The sequence below is a fragment of the Typopeltis vanoorti genome, chromosome 13 (genome assembly GCF_054136105.1).
Source record: "Typopeltis vanoorti isolate ZY-2024b chromosome 13, IOZ_Tvanoo_1.0, whole genome shotgun sequence".
Classification (NCBI taxonomy): domain Eukaryota; kingdom Metazoa; phylum Arthropoda; class Arachnida; order Uropygi; family Thelyphonidae; genus Typopeltis; species Typopeltis vanoorti.
Window position 1 is genome coordinate 50,666,180 of NC_143561.1, and position 14,291 is coordinate 50,680,470.

At 34.8% G+C, this 14,291-nt stretch overlaps 1 protein-coding gene across 1 annotated transcript in view; it reads left to right on the forward strand.

The window, feature by feature from the left end:
* LOC150100145 (uncharacterized) overlaps positions 1–14,291 on the forward strand; it is a 192,644-nt gene that overhangs the window by 150,247 nt on the left and 28,106 nt on the right. The gene's annotated exons all lie outside the window — the stretch shown is intronic.

The window sequence follows — 14,291 nt, forward strand, 5'->3', positions numbered from 1 at the left end:
AATCTTGTCTGTTCTGAGACTCAAATTATATAGCCTGGTCAAAGGAATAGCCAGTTCGGCTGAACACTCTTTTTAGTACCTTGCTGATATCCCATCAGTCCCTATTGCTGAATTCTTATTCAGTTTGTGCAACAGCTCTAGTACTTCCTCCTTGTCCACATGAGTTTCCTCATACAGTGATGAGGTAGCAGTGAGTTCAATGTTGCATATACCAGGTTGATAGCTTTTAGCAAGATGGCTAATCATGAGTTTGAACAATATCACTTCTGCATCAGTCACTTGCATACCATCTGCATTCAGTAGAGATATTCTTTCAAATTCATTCTTGCTTTCTTTTACTTGCAGTATAATGATAGAATTCCTTTGGGTTGTTTTTAGCTTGCAGAGCCAGTTTCTTTTCATTCTCGGACTTAGCTTTCCATATAGCATTTGTGACTCTTCTGGCCTCCTGCTTATAATTATCATAACTGACATACACACGATATTCCTTCCACATCTTCTTTTTCTTATGAATCTCTTGCTTAATTAGATTACACATCCATTTCACTCGTATTCTATTTATTCTTCAAATTCTAGTTACACATTTGATATTGCATCGTCAGTATCCTTCCCATCCAACAACTGATACATTGTGCTGAACCCAGTATACTCCTCAGTTGGTCATAATTTTCTGCTTTGTAGTTCAGCATGTAACCTTTTCTGAATGAAACATTCATAAACTTACTCACTTCCCAAGTGAGTACCACATGATCACTGTCACTAACCGGAAGCAGAGTAGTTATGTCTCTAATTGAACCCCCCCCCCGACACTATTTATCAAATCTAACATTCTTTGACCTCGAGTTCCTTCTGTCACATGCTGCTTGAGGAAATTGTCTTGCAACAGCTCAGTAAATTTGATTTCATTCTTCTCATGAGATTTTACTGCTATCCAATCAGTGTTTGGATGATTAAAGTCTTCCATTATGATTACTCTTTTTTGCACCCATAATATTTATTTGGTGATGCATTTCTTTGTCATTTGCAACCGATCCACCAGGTCTATAACAACATCCCCACTATGTATTTAATCTTGTTAGATTTCACTTCACACCAGATGGCTTCAAACTCACTGCCACATGAAACACTGTTACTAGTAATGCAGTCATAGGTCTCAACTCTTACTGGATTCAAGTCATCTGATATCATTAGCAACACGCCCCCTTCCTCTCCTATCCTGTCTATCCTTCCTAAAAATACTGTACCCTTTGCACTTGATACCAGTTAGTACATCTTCTTCTGATAGCTAGGTCTCACTAATGCCTACAATATGAGGTCCAAATTATTAACTAAGGCAACAAACTCTACTCCTTTGTTTCTGATACTTCTAGCATTCGTGTACAGACATGACATAATAAATTACTTGCATGCTCTTTTGCATACACTTGTCTATATTCTGCATGACACAGCTTCACAACTTGCAGATCTCTGTTCTTATCTAGTTCCTTACTTATGTAGACATCGTTACACATGCCTGATGGGTCCAAACTGGATGAACATAGAATTGTTCTCTCTTCATAATCATTTCCATAATAATAACTATTCCCATCATTAAGACAGTTATCTAACATTGTCTTTCTTACACAGAGATTCTCATGATTTTTCCCATCAATATTATCCTTATATCATGATATAAGGATGATATTGATATAACATAATATCTGACCAGATATCAGAAGAGCACTCTACGATTTTTATCGGTCTGGTTGGCCAGTTTCTGATCACTTTCCTTACCAACTGAGTCACTTTCCTAGCCTGATCTTTATACTCCATATCTTTTTCTTCCCTGTAATCTCACCATTCATTCACTTTACATCTACCTTATTTAACCTTCTGACCATTGAAATACATTCAGATATTGCTACTGTTAAATATTGCTTGACCCAATGCCTAAGTATTAATCTTCTCCACCTAACCCTTCATACCTTCCTTTTCTCCATGCTGTCTCTGAGCTTCCCATTATCACTAGCATTATAGTTCTATATGTATCCCTTCCTTGCGGATGCCCCCCCCCCCACACACACATGGCTAGCCACCAGGTGTTTACATTATAGTCATCTTTGTTAGCTGGAGGCAGATAATACACCTATATATATATATATATATATATATACATTTATTTATTTATTTATTTATTTATTTTTATTTATTTATTTTTGATGTGATGATCAAATATCAGATTTCTTTCAGTTTTTGTGTGCCTTTCATTGTATGCTGTCTAAGATAGCTGTCTCTCAGCAATTCTAGGAATTACATTTCTTTGTTTCTCCATGATACCTCTTCATCTTATCTTATGTTACTATAATTAAAATTTCCCATAACGATCAGCTTTCCATTATTTGCTAAGCCATTGCCTATACATTCTCTTGTCAATGTCATTTGCTTTTCCAGGATTAGCAACATCCCACTAAATATCTTAGTCCACCTCTACCTCAAACCCACTGCCATATATATATATATATATACACACCTTCTGTGGGGACAGGACGCAAGTTGTTTGCTGTTATCAGCAGTATTCCCCCATCTCTTTTTCAGTTTCATCATTCTTATTTTTGATGTTCCTAGCATTCCTACAATTGTAACATCAAAATCATAGCAGACAAGATATTAAGAATTTTTTTTTTTTTTGCATATAAGATAAAGAAACTCAGTGTCTTTGAACACTCTGTTCACTTCCTGCTTGACATTTCTTTTGACATTGTTCAAACTTTTGTTTCTCACAGAACTCCATATTGTAATATACTTAACTGAAAGACAGACTGCTTGAGTTACTTAAGTATAGTTTATAGAAAATATAACTAAATGTCTTTTATGAGCAGAGCAGTTCTTTTGAAATTTCCGTGACGCATTTGACAAGATTCACTTTTTTAAACACCAGTGCAATTTTTCTGATTTTTGTGTAACTATATCACACAAAAGCAATACACATATTTAAGTTGTGAGTCAGATTTGAAGGAGGCACAGGAAGATAGCTTGATATGAAAAATGATGTAAGAGACAGAGTATGTACTATTTCCACTCTTATTCATCATCTATATGCAGCGGCGTAGCTAGGGGGGGGTCCACCCCGGGCGGTACTTTGAACTTTTTTGAACTTTTGCAGTTAATTCTAAAATACGGTCTCGAGAACTCAGTTCCAAATATTGTAATACTGCTGTGAATTTTCCTCACAATTGCTGTAAGTGTTGCTAGTTGTGAGAGGAGTTTTTCTAAATAAAACTGATTAAGAATTACCTACATTACTGTGAAATAGACTTCGCCAATGTCATCGATGATTTTGCTAACAGAAAAAGCAAGAAAAATAACATTTTAGAATGTTGAAATTAAAGTTTTACTTCAAAAATAAACATAGCATTTTAATTTATTTCCCTGTACATCATTTTGACTTTTTGTAGTATTTTTGGTGTGTATTGAGAGGGGCGGCAAAAGCTTTAGCTACACCACTGTCTATATGGATCACATTATGAGGCAAGTGGCATTAAACTTGATTTTAAAATTGGAGATGTTAATCTCTGCTCTTTACTTACTTTATGCAGATATATATTTTAAATAAATCCAATACAAGTGCAGATTTGGCCTTATATTATACAATAATTTCTATCCCTTCTTGTTAGTGTGTTTTTCAATAACCGCATGATCTGATATGCTGGTTTGGTTATCTTCACAATATGTTCTCTAAACTTCAACTCCCTGTCCATTAACTTCAACTCCATGTCACACCTAAGTTCCTGGCCTCATCAGTTTCCTGCAGTTCATTTCCATCAACATAGTACATAGCTTCTGACACCTTCCCAAAGTGTATCACCTTACACTTAGCCACATTAAACTGACACCCATTTACCTTTGCCCATACTGCTAGTCTATTTAAGTCTTCTTGCAGGATCTCTGCATTACCTTCATTTATCATTGCTCTTCTCATTGTAGCATCATTCTGCAAACAACTGAATATTTCTTGTCAAATCATTTCCTATATCATTGATATACAAATTACACACTGAGCTCTGTGGTACACCACTTGCCTTCCCCTGGACTCAACTCCTAAATGAGTTGAGTCCAGGGGAACATGAACATTCTTTGATATCTGTCCATCAGCCACCCTCTAATCCAAATCACCAGATTCATATTCATCCTCATTTGCTCCAATTTATGTAATAGAGTTCTATGCAGAATCTTGTCAAATGCTTTTGCAAAGTCTAGCAATATTACTGAGTAACCATTTCCCTTACCCAGGCCCATTGTCACGTGATTATAAAAAGTAAGCAAATTACTAAGGCAAGACCTTACCCTTCACAAAACCATGTTGTTCCTTATAGAGTATCATATTCCTATTCACTTAGTCCTGAATTCTTTCACCAATTTCTCCAATACCTTAATCACCATTCCTGAGATGCTGATTAGCTTATAATTTTCTACTTCTGTCTTGGAACCTCCTTAATACAATGGTACTATTTTGGCCTCTTTCCATTCCATTAGCACCTTCCCAGTATTGAGGCTTAAATTAAACAGCTTGGTCAGAGGAGCCAATAATTCCTTTGTACATTCTTGCTATAATGGGCCAATATGCTATCTAATCCCATAGCTTTGTTCATATTGAGATTCTGTAATATTTTCAGCATCTCTGTTTCTTCAACCTCTATTCTTTTATCAGTCAGTGTCACATCTGGCATTACAATGTCACCACTTAAAGGGATACCCCTGCAAAATTCTCACTCAGTAATTCAGTTATTTGGTTTGAGTCTGTTTCCTCTCCACTATAAAGAAGGATGACTTTTTAAAGTCATCCTTCCATAATCATTCCTTCTTTTACTTCTTTTACTTGCCACATAGTGAAAGAACTCTTTTAAGGTTTCTTTTGGTTCTCATCAGCTAGCTTTCTCTCTTTAGCTTTAGCCTTCCTATTATAATTACTTTTCTTGCCTGCACTTTATACTGCTCATAGGCATATTGATCACTTTTTTCCTTATAATCCTTCTTATAATGCTCAATCCATCTTACAATGCTCAATTCATCCATCTAACTCCTACCTGATTTATTCTTCTGACTCTAGGTGTACATTCAGATACTGCTGAATGTACACCTAGAGTGTACATTCAGCAAATGTACTTTCTCCAAATGCCCCCTTGACCACCTCCCATGCACCACTAACATCTCTCCTCTCCAAATTCTTACACCATGGCTCTTTGGAAAGCTGACTCCTCAGATTAGCATAGTCCCCTGCTTTGTAATTCCACATATATCCCTTAAGAGAAAATTCTGCATGTCTGACAATCTCTGAGTCAGCACTACATGTTAACTTTCTCCAAGTGGAGGAAGCATAGCTAGATTGGTTAGTGTCCAGTTCTCTGATGCAGTGATCAGATCCAGCAATCTTGAACCTTGTGTCCCCCTCCGTTACATTGTAAAAATCTCACATAAATGTTTTACTTGTTTTGTTAATTTTTACAATATTACATATATACTGAACAAAAATTTCATTGATGAGAAATAAGTTTTGTTCCATGACAAGATATTCTAAAATTATATATGTAATTTGTTCTCTTTTCTTAATGTAACTGTATATGCTTAGTATTACTTGAAAAAAAAAAAAAACTTGCATATCATAATGTTGTAATCCTTCAGGAATAACACAGAAATGTTTTATGTATATTATAAATTAATTTATGTTGTTTACCGTCGTGTTTCTATGTCAAACATTTGTAATGTGCAATTGCTGTATTAGTGGTAGCCATGATGTCACTTGAGTTTCACTTTGAATCTCAGTACCTGACATGTGCATTAGTAGTTGTTGTTTTGAGAACAGCTCTTGCTGGGTAACAGGAACACTAGAAGCAAAGAGTAGGCAAGCAAGGAAGGAGAGAGCCAAAAAAGACCTAATTAAACTACTGAGAAAAATTCTCTAACCTCAGAAACGTTTTTATATGCATCTTTAATTATCCTCCAAGGAGGAACTGTGAAGCTAATAACTGAAGGACAGCATAATATATCAAGCCTTTATAAGGAGCAAGTGATATATCTTCCAAGCAGCAGCTTGGAATCTGCAGAAAAGTTCCTTTCATTGGAAGTGTGTTTGAAACTACTCAATTAAATGTATTTTTAATGTTTGAGTGATTGTTCTTCATACAAACTTCAGAAAATTGAAAGAAAGATATGTTTAACAAAACTTGCTTACTGAAAGAAGACATATAAAAGTATTATTATTATTATTATGGGTATCTCCATGGAGTCATTAGACTCATTGCGGGAGACCCTAACTATCAAAACAATATCTATCATATCTCTTCTTGAATTCATTTACAGACGAAGAACTCACAACTGAGTCAGGCAATGCATTCCACTCATTTACCACCCTCCAGGCGAAAACCTCATTCTCACACCTTTGTTAATCACACTTTTCCTTAATTTCCAGGGATGACTTCATGTTCTTCTATGACTATCACACAGCTGAAATATTTCTACTGAATCAATCTTATAAAAACCTTTTAGTAATTTAAATGTTTCTGTCATATCCCCTCTTCTAAGCCTATCAACCAACCTCTGCAATCCACAAGCACTCATCTATCAATGTAGGGAGCATTTTTTACATCACTCACCAACTTAGTCACTCTCTTCTGAATCCTCACCTCAATCTCCTCATCTCCAAGGAATCCAGGTGATCAGACCTGAGCACAGTAATCCAAATGTGGAAGTATCAATGCCTTATAAAGGGGAATAATAACATCTTTATCTCTGGATATTAGGGTGTTCTTCAATAACCAAGTAATCCTATGTGCAATCTTGGACACCTTAGCAATGTGCCCTCTGAACTTCATCTCCCTATCCACCAACACCCCTAAGTCCCTAGCCTCATCAATCTCTTGGAGTACCATCCCATCAAATGAACTACCATCTGAATCTCTGTTCCTGTGATGTAATTCCACTCTTTTTGGCTTTAATTCCTCTGCGATCATTATCAGAATCCTTCCTCCAATCCTATTCCTTCTCTCCTCTCCTTTTCTCTCTGAAGACACTATATCCCCTGCATTCTATTCTTATGACCATATCATCCTCAGTCAGCCATGTCTCACTTATGCCTATAACTTTTAGCCAGGTTGTGCTAACTAATGCTAAAAATTCTTCAACCTTATTTTGAATGCCTCTGGCAGTAGTATACATAAACTGCAACACTTCCTTCATCCCAACCCTTATTCCTTGTATTATTTAGCCCAAAAGTTAACCTGGAGTGCTAAATTTCGCATTGTGTGATCACTCTCCCACTCACTAACCATTAGGTTGCCTGGACCCACTTTCTAACCTCTAAGTTGCCTGGATTCACTTTTACCTGCATCTTCCCTAAATATTCTAATTTCCCTGACTTTGCACTTCTGAACTTTCACTGAACAACACTTTCTCAAGACTCCTTACACCAAATTCATTTAGATGCAAGTCCACCTTATATAAATTCTTCCTTCCATGAAACTCACTCCACAAGTCCACAAACTTAGCTGTGCACTGACTTGTTCACAATCTTCATCTCTTCATATATAGCTCTTCATCTCTGATGGCAACAGATTCACAACTTTTGTTTTCTCACTTTTCTTTTTTGCATGCACTAGCAACTCTTTCATGTCTTCTCACCTACCACACTTGTCACCTGCTAAATCATTTGTACCAGCCAAAATAAGCATCTCTTTCACCTTAACTCTCTGAATTCGTCTACATAACTGACATCCTTTATCTTAGCTCCAGGAAAAGACAATTTCATTACACTCTCCTCAAGAACTCTTCGTATCAATGAATCACCATAAAAAATCCCATCCTTATTTTCACACTTTTGCTCTTTCATGCTCTGCTTTGTCTCCTTTCTTTTGCATCTGTGTCATGCCATCCGCCAAGCATTTCTCTGACCACTCAATCTCATGTTTTGTTCTCTGAAGAACTCCACATAAGTGTGCTAATCTTTTCCATTACCTTCTGGTCATTCTCTTTATTTTCCACTGCGTCATTTGTTCAGTAACTCATACCACTTGCAACATTAACTATGCCAATTGCATTATCATGCATTTCATCTTTCAACTCATCGCTATCACTCTTCAACTTTCTTCACACTTCTGGCATTCACTCACAAAACACTCTTTACAAACATGTTTCGCTCCAGTTTCATTCTCCTTCCAAAAATCTCTCATTCTGAAAGCCATGCATTTTGCACTGCAGTGAATGTAATCATGCATGTTAAAATTGCCTACCATTGTTTTGTGCATTGGCACCATGCTGCACAGTACAGTGTACAAGAAAACAAATATTAAATCTTTAAAAATCAGAAAATTGAACATACTACTCTTACAGTTGATCACACAAACACTCATGAATATAATGATGCAAAAAATGATGACTAAATTGATGCTCAAGACTTCCAAAAAAAAAAAAAATTATCTTTCAGCACCAATATTCACCACTTGCACTATCTTTTGCCCTCTCGTGGCACAAGATTAAAAATGAACTTGACAATTTTGGCATTCAGATATGAGTAGATTAATCTAAAGTGGTATTGTCACTTAAAACAGAGTTGGAGAGAAGGATTAACTGAATAGATGTTTGAATGCAGAAAAAATAATCAGAAGAAGAAGGCCAAGAGCTAGATGGATGAAATATAAGATTTGACAGTATTTAGAGTTCTTGCAGAAAACACTAATTTGGAGGAAAATTTTCAATGGAAGTTAGTAATCATGTAAATTTATCATATAGTGTTTTTACAATATCCTGTAGATCCCCCTGAGGGTATATATCATGAAATTGATCATGATAAATTTTATTGTTCTTAAAAGTTGTGTTTTATCTTTTGCAAGTTAATAATTTCTGAGGTCCATATTCAAAAACGGAATACTAAGGATAGATTTTCAATTTGAAACACAGGAATTTGCAGTTTGAGTAAAATGCTCAGTGTTAATTGATGTAATGAAATTAGTTCTGTTTACTGGATAATCATTGGTGCTTGTGCACAATAAGCTTATCATAATTGTATTGGATATTTGTTTTGGTAATACACTAGTATTGCATTTTATGTTCTGTCCTTTTTTTTTTTTTTTTTTTTACTTATGCTGATTTTTATTTTGATAATGAAACTATCTTTAAAAAACTTTGAAAATCTTTATGATTTTTCTGTTGTTTTGAGAAAAAAACAAATGCTTGCTGTCACTTTGTTTTCAAAACCATGTTAGATCTGAAAGTGAATTTTTAAATTTGGAATATCTGCAACTGCTTAAGTATGTTATTTCATTTTCATATGAAAAGATGATTATTTTAGGGGAAACAAAAATAACTGATTTTATGAAACAGATATAAACTCTTCAGGTTCATACAGTATTTTTTTAAAAAAGTTTTGGACTTCATGAACTCTTCTGATATTTTTTGATATCATGATGGGAAGCTTGTAAATCGCAGCAAGAAATACACCTTCTATCCAAAAAGAAACCAAACTTTTCGAAAATAGAAGAAACTAGTGGTGTCACCTGTTGTATCTTTTTGTTGTCGAAATCGGCAACCTTCATTAGTGTTGTGTCAACTGTTTATGACATTTGTTTCATTAGAAGCCGAGTTATAGTGCCATAAGTGACAGTGTGTTTTAACGAACGGTTGGAAAATGAGTTTCAAACAGAAAGGTGCAAATGACTTTTGTGTTTTACCGAAACTCATGAAATGCTTCAAAAAGCATACAGTGATGAATGCTTATCCCGTATTCAAGTTTACGAGTGGTTTAAGTGATTTAAAAGTTGTCGTGAGACACTTGAGGATGACGAAAAGCTTGGCCATCCAAAAACTGGACTGAGTGAAGTTAACATCCAAAAAGTGCATGATTTCATCAAAGTAAATCCGAAATCGTCCGTGACATTGATTGAAGATGACTCGGGGATTCCAAAATCCCCATTTGTTTCTGATTTGTTTCTACGATTCCAAGGGCATTATCTACAAAGAATTCGTTCTGGCCAAATGGTCAATGGTGAGTTTTATCTTGAAGTTTTGAAGTGATTGATAGCGAGAATTCGTCGCATATGGCATGAATATCGTGATGCAAGCAACTGTCACTTTTGTACAATAATACACCCATCTCACTGTTCAAACATTGTGAGACAGTTTTTGAGCAAAAACCAAGTTTATGTGTTGGATCACTCACTGTATTCACCTGATTTAGCACCCTGTGACTTCTTTCTCTTCCCCCGACTTCATTTGCTGATGAAAGGAAAGCTATACAACACCATTGAAAACGTTCAAGCGGCAATAACCACGACGCTCAACAGTATCCCGAAAACTGGTATAAAAATCTCATTTAACAAATTAATTGACCGTGCCAAATGCTGTATCGAAGCTAGGGAGAGTATATTGATTGAAATAAATGATTTGAATAATTATAATTGGCCTGTGTTTTATTTTCTATCAAAAGTTCAGTTTCTTTTTGGACAGAGGGTGTACAGTCCCTGATATAAATATTGAGTGCTGTTGATATTGATTTTTCAGGGGACCCTGTGTCCCCTGGGTGATGGATAGGAGAGCCCACCAGATATGGTGGGGTGGTCCGAATATATTGAATAGACCAACAGGGCCATAAGAGGCAATCATCTTGATTAAGTGGATCTTTAATCATCTTGATTAAAGATCCACTCACTTTAATCTTTCCTATAAGGCCTTATCAGCCAACTCTTCTTATTTTATGACCCTTATGCCGTTGGAGAACTCGAGGGCAATGGGATCTTTCCATTTCTGGCTTATATCTATGTCCCCTCAATAATCTTCTCTTTCCCCTTTAGTATACCCCATTCCTCCTATGAGTTTAAATTTGGAAGAAGGCTAGTTCAGAAGCCTTAAAGTAGCAACCCTACCACTTTTTGCCAGGTTAGTCACCTGACATGGAAAACATTAATCTAACTCAGTAAGCCAAAAGAGAAAGGTAATTGAAATGAATCTATGGAAAAGGTGAAATGAAAATGGAAACGACAAAATATAACACATATAGCAAACTGGAACATAATAGGAATAGCATATAAACATATAGAATTAGACCAAATATTAAATGAAAGAAATTTTCAAATAGCAGTAATCACTGAAACAAAAGAGAAATTAAAAGGAATCATGAGAACTGAAAATTTTAATGTAATATATAGTGGAATTACACAGGCCAAATAGCACAAGCAGGTGTTATGATTTGGATTCATAATTCCCTTTCAAAACAGTTAAATATTATAAATTATGGAATGAATAAATAATAGAAGCTAGAATAAAAATAGATAGAGGTTATTTAACAATAATTGGTTTACATACCCCAGAAGAAGGAAGAGAAGATGATAATATTGAATTTTATAATCAGTTACAAAATATATATAATAAAATAAATAAAAATGATTATGTAATATTAGCACGAGACTTAAATGCAAGAATTGGAAACACGAAAATTAATAATAATATAGGAATATATGGAGAACATACCCTAAACAGGAATGGTAAAAAATTGATCAACTTTGTAGTTTATTTCAGACCTTAAAATAATGAATTCTTTCTATAAACATAAAGACATACATAAATATACTTAGGCAGCAAGAGGATGGAAATCAGTAGTAGATTACTTTATCTTAAATGAAAAGACATCAAAGTCCTCATTAGATGTTAGAGTTCACAGAGGATATGAAATAAGTAGTGACCACTTCCTTGTTAAAATAAAATTAAGATTACCACCTAAATGGCTACAGATAACAAAAACAGAAAGAAAATTTAAAAACATTTGTTTATAAAAGTAGATTATTAAATGATACAAATATGCAATGGCTTTATGAACAAAGAATTAACCACCAACATCATCAAATTCCTGATATGTACCTTCAAGGGGTGTACAGAATCTGATAGTACTTCATGAAAAATTTACCTCATTGCTAACTTCCTATCTACAGTTTTCCTCCAAATCAGTCTGTTACATCATTATCAGATCTTATATTTCTATCGTTTAAGGCAGCGCTTCCCAAACTGTGGGCCGTAGGTTTTGTTGAGGGGGCCGTGAAATAATGAAAACAAATTTAAAATCTTTTAAGACTAAGCAGATTTTTTTATCTTAAAAGAAACGTATTTAATTTTTATTATTTATTATTTCTTTTTCATTCATTATTCTTATTCATTTCAAAGCAGAAATCTAAGAATTGCAGTTTCAAATATTTCACCTGATATATGATATCACTACACCAATATCATATTTCACCTGATATTGGTGTAGCAGTATCAAAACATATTCATCACATTAAATTGTTATTAAACTTCTTTTATATTTTTAATTCTTTCTTTATTATTAATCGTTTTACGTTTCATGTGTTTGTACTACAAATGTACAATAACAATAAATCTATCTATATAAAAAGATAATATGCCATGTCAAATGTGTATGCAAGATGCTATAAATGTAATATTTGCATTTGATTTTTTGCAATATTCGCTGTGTATGTTTTGTATTGAATATAAATACAATAAATATTATAATAATCTGTGTCTGTATTACGATTTTTTTTCGAGGGGAGCCGTGAAATATTTTAATTTTCCAAAGGGAGCCCTGACATCCAGAAGTTTGGGAAGCACTGGTCTAAGGCACTTTGTACCATTTCAATCCACCTATATCTTGGTCTTCCTCTGGGTCGTTTTCCTGCCAACCTAAGAGAGAACACTTGTTTTGCTAATCTTTCCTTGCCCATTCTGTTCAAGCGACCATACCACCTGAGATTAGCTCTGCTAACGCATTCCTGGATGCTGACATTGTCAACTTCTTTCCTAATATCCTCGTTTTTAATATGATATTGCCATTGATATTGCCATCTGTTCACACCTCTAATCTTTCTCAGGACTCTCATATCTGCAGTCTCTAGTCTTTGGTCAAGTGTTTTACTTCTGACCCAGCTCTCAGATCCATAAGTTAAAACTGGTTTGAACATTGTCTTGTATACAGCTAATTTAGTGTTCCGACTAATTTCTCTCTTATTCCATATGAATTTATTCAATTGACTACCTACAATACCAGCTTTGTTGATTGTTGTCTATTTCCATATTTAATTTACCATCTTCACTGAAAATCGTGCATAACTAGCTGAGATGTTTTACTTGTTCTACAGGTTCCCCATTCAAAACACAGTTGACATTTTCAACGATTCTACCTATTTTCATTGTCTTTGTCTTTTTATTGCTGACCTTCATACCATATCTATTACAACAGTTATTCAATTTAGTCAGGGAATCTCGCAGGCTTGTGGCGGATTTATTTAGAAGTATAGCATCATCCACATAAAGCAAAGAGCTGACATTAACATCTCCAATTTTGATATCATGTTTAATATCACTTTCCTTCATAATGTGATCCATATAGATAATGAATAACAGAGGGGATAATATACATCCTTGTCTCACACCAGATTTAACATTAAACCATCTTCCTGTACTTCCTTGAAATCTAACTGCTGACTTGCAACTCAAATAAAGACTAAGTATTGCTTGATATAATGTCCCATTGACACCATATAACTGTAGCATATTGAATAGCTTCTCTCTTGGCACCTTGTCATATGCCTTTTCCAAATCGACAAAACTTAAATACAGATCTTTGTTATATTCCCATGCTTTCTCAACTAATTGTCGTAAAGTGAAGATCTGATCCTGACAGCCTGTATTTGACCTGAATCCAGCTTGTTCTTCACCAAGCTTTTCCACAATTCTTCTCAACCGTTTCTTGAGTTTACTGGCATAAATCTTGTCCGGAACACTCAGTAGGGTACCTCTGTAATATTCACATTCAGTTTTATTTCCCTTTTTATATATGGGTACTATTAGAGCTCTACTCCAATCATCAGGAATTCATCCCACTGTGAATTCACCTTCTGAACTATGCAGTGCAGCCACTGTAAGACTTTTATACCACCATACTTCAGCATTTCTGGTCAAATATCATCTACTTCTGCTGCCTTTCCACATTTCAAGCCTTTGATGGCTTTTTCTACTTCAAGTATGGATATGTATTCCTGACTGTATGCCTGTTGAGGGTTTTTTACCACTGTGCTATCACTGCTTGTTTCATTTAGCAATTTTTCGAAGTATTTGCCAGCCTATAAGACGCACCCCCTTTTTTACTACACATTTTTTAGGAAAAAAACTTTATCACTGAATATTATAATGAATTTATAGTATTTCAAATATAAAGTAATAAGTAGATGTACTTTCAACAAATACCTAATTTAACTAGGAAAGAGTACCCACCTTTT